Here is a 3,228-nt window from a genome sequence, read left to right as displayed (position 1 = left end):
AAAAAAAAAAAAAAAAAAAATCAAATATCCAAATTTTTGAAAATTAAGCCGTACACTTATAAAACAAACCCATGGGCTAAAGATGATAACACAATGGAAATTAACACTATTTGAATTGAAATGATAATGAAAATATATCACAACTTGTGGGGTATAAAATTTAAAAAAACTGAAAAACAAAACCAGAAAAAAATACAAACAAACAAACAAAAAGAAAAAGAAAACTTGTGGGACACATTTAAACCCATGCTTAAAGGGAAAATTTTTAACCTTTTGTGTATTTAAGAGAAAAGAAGACTAAATGATATCAATAGGTATTCATCTCAAGAAGCTAAAAGAACAACTGAAATTCAGAGAGTAAAAGGAAGGAAATAATAATGAACAGAAATCAATGAAAATATAAAACAAATGAACAAGACACAAAATCAACAAAGCCAAAAGTTGGTTCTTTGAAAAAAAGAACAAAAATGATAAAACATAACAAGACTGATAGAGGAGACAGACATAGAGTGAGAGCAAGCACAAATGACCAATATCAGAATAAAAAATGAGACATCAGGGCTGGCTTCTCTGGCTTGCTAACTCAGTTGCTCTGGGGAATTCGTGTGCGGTAGCGCAGTGAGGTACCTCTGATGAAATTATGACCAGGTGAGCACGAGTTAATACTACATATAACAAAATACCCTTGCCTGCAACATCATGGGAGGACACGAAGAAGGGATCCTTTGGGGGAACAAGCCAAAACCTACCAAAGTGTAAACAACTTGAAGCCAATAGGCTATCCCTTAAAAATGATGCACCCCAAGCAAAACACAAAAAGAAAAAAAGAGTACTTAAATGAAGATGTGAATGGATTCATGGAATACCTAAGACAGAATTCACAGATGGTTCACAATGGGCAAATTATAGCAACAGACAGGAAGTAAGGGAAGAAAATGCAGTTGCTTTAAAGACAGTCGACGGAAGGAAGATTAAAAAGACAAGCGGCAAAGAAAAATGCAATGGTGTGTTTCCATTGCAGAAAACCTGGTCATGGAATGACAGATCGCCCTGCTGCCCTTGAAAATCAAGACATGGACACTGGAATATGTTACAAGTATGGGTCCACAGAGCACGAAATAACCAAGTGTAAGGCTAAAGTAGACCCGGCTCTTGGTGAATTTCCTTTCGCAAAATGTTCTGTTTGTGGAGAAATGGGGCACCTGTCTAGAGCTTGTTCTGATAATCCCAAAGGACTCTATGCTGATGGTGGTGGTTGCAAACTTTGTGGCTCCGTGGAACATTTAAAGAAAGATTGCCTGGAAAGTCAGAATTCGGATCGAATGGTCACAGTTGGTCGCTGGGCAAAGGGAATGAGTGCAGATTATGAAGAAATTTTGGATGCACCTAAACCACAAAAACCCAAAACAAAAATACCTAAAGTTGTTAATTTTTGATAATAACTAGCACTATCATTAGTTACCACCTCATTTTTACTTTCGAAACAAGCCCACTTCACAAGTTAGAGTTGGGCTCCCTTGTAGCCAGGACTATACTGTAGATATCAAGTATGATCTGAGTGTGGTCAAAAACAATTTTCTTTATTCTGTTCATCAAATAGTACTTCTACCACTGTTTGGAGAAAACTGAAGAAAAGAATAAGATGGTTCAATGGGTTCTCTAAAATAACATATTTTAAGAGACAGAACTTAGGCATAATTAAGTCGATGTATACCTAATTGTAACAATCATCTTTTATAAAAGCAAAATTATGCATAAATGTGAAACACCCCTAAACAAAGGATACAAATGAACGTTTGGTGATACTGTTTTCTTGGCTCAGAGTATCAATTTATTATTATAATAGAAATGTACAAGTTGCTAGAAAGTCTGTATTTTTAAAATATGGAATAAAAATGCATTTTCTATTGCTTGTTAAAAAAAATGAGACATCACTGATCCATCCTAATCACAAGACAGTAGGTTATTTTTTTAAAATTTCAAACTTTAAATGTGAGAGTTTACATAAAATGGACAAACTGCAAAATGCAACATACCAAAAGTGACCCAAGAAGAAAAAAGGAAATCTGAACAGCTTATGTTGATCAAAGAAATTGGATCAGAAATTAAAAACCCTTTCCACAGAGATGGTCCAAAGGGCTTCACCAGGGAACTCCTTATCAAAATGTAAGGAAAAATAACACCAATTTTATATAAACTCTTTTAAACAACAGAAAAAAAGGAAAATGTGTCAATCTGCTTTCTGAGACCAACATAAAACTTGATGCCAAAACCTGACAAAGTCATTACAAAAAAATCATAGGGCAATCTCTCTCATGAATTTAGATGCAAAAGTTCTAATAACTAACATCAGCAAGTCAGATTTAGCATTATATTAAACAGATAATACATCAAACCAAATTAGGTTTGAGAATGTGAGGGCAATTTATCATTTAAACAGCAATCAATATATATCACAAATTAATAAAATAAGGGAGAAAACACATGATCTCCTTAATAAAGGCAGTAAAAATATTTGATGAAATTTAATATCATGATTAAAACTTTTTAGCAAACTAGAAATAAAAGAGCATTTCCTGGCCAGGCGAGGTGGCTCACACCTGTAATCCGAGCACCTTCAGAGGCTGAGGCAGGTGAATCACCTGAGGTCAGGAGTTCAAGACCAGCCTGGCCAACATGGTGAAATCCTGTCTCGACTAAAAATACTAAAATTAGCCGGGTGTGGCAATGCATGCCTGCAATCCCAGCTACTCAGGAGACTGAGTCAGAAGGATTGCTTGAACCCAGAAGGTGGGTTCAAGCCTCCTGGAGTGCCACTGCACTCCAGCCTGGGTAACAGAGTGAGACTCCATCTCAGAAAAAAGAAAACACCAGGAAAAGATCAGCATAATCTTAAGTTAGACAAAGATTTATTAAACAAGAAACAAGGGCACTAAGAATAAAATTTAATTCCTAAATCAAACTTCATTAAAATAAAGATTTTCTTTTCATCACAAGATACAATTAGAGGTGAAAAGACAAGCCACGGTCTAAGGAAGACCCTAACACAGATACCCAACAAATAACTCCTTCAAAATATGTAAAGATTTCTCCAGTTTTACAGCTGGACAATCTAATAAAAATTTCACGCCGGGTGCGGTGGCTCAAGCCTGTAATCCCAGCACTTTGGGAGGCCGAGGCGGGTGGATCACGAGGTCAAGAGATCGAGACCATCCTGGTCAACATGGT

The 3,228-nt window shown here is 36.0% G+C and overlaps 1 protein-coding gene and 1 pseudogene across 3 annotated transcripts in view; one reads left to right on the top strand and one right to left on the bottom strand.

The window, feature by feature from the left end:
- Window positions 1-3,228, bottom strand: part of CENPO (centromere protein O) — an 18,779-nt gene that overhangs the window by 6,745 nt on the left and 8,806 nt on the right. The gene's annotated exons all lie outside the window — the stretch shown is intronic.
- On the top strand, window positions 641-1,909 carry LOC108303219 (annotated as a pseudogene). Its single transcript, XR_001824739.1, has one exon. The product of XR_001824739.1 is annotated as a zinc finger CCHC domain-containing protein 9-like (transcript).

This window comes from Cebus imitator, unplaced genomic scaffold, assembly GCF_001604975.1.
Source record: "Cebus imitator isolate Cc_AM_T3 unplaced genomic scaffold, Cebus_imitator-1.0 Scaffold1, whole genome shotgun sequence".
NCBI lineage: Eukaryota > Metazoa > Chordata > Mammalia > Primates > Cebidae > Cebus > Cebus imitator.
Note: the sequence above shows the minus strand (reverse complement) of the source record. Positions and strands in the feature narration are given on the sequence as shown.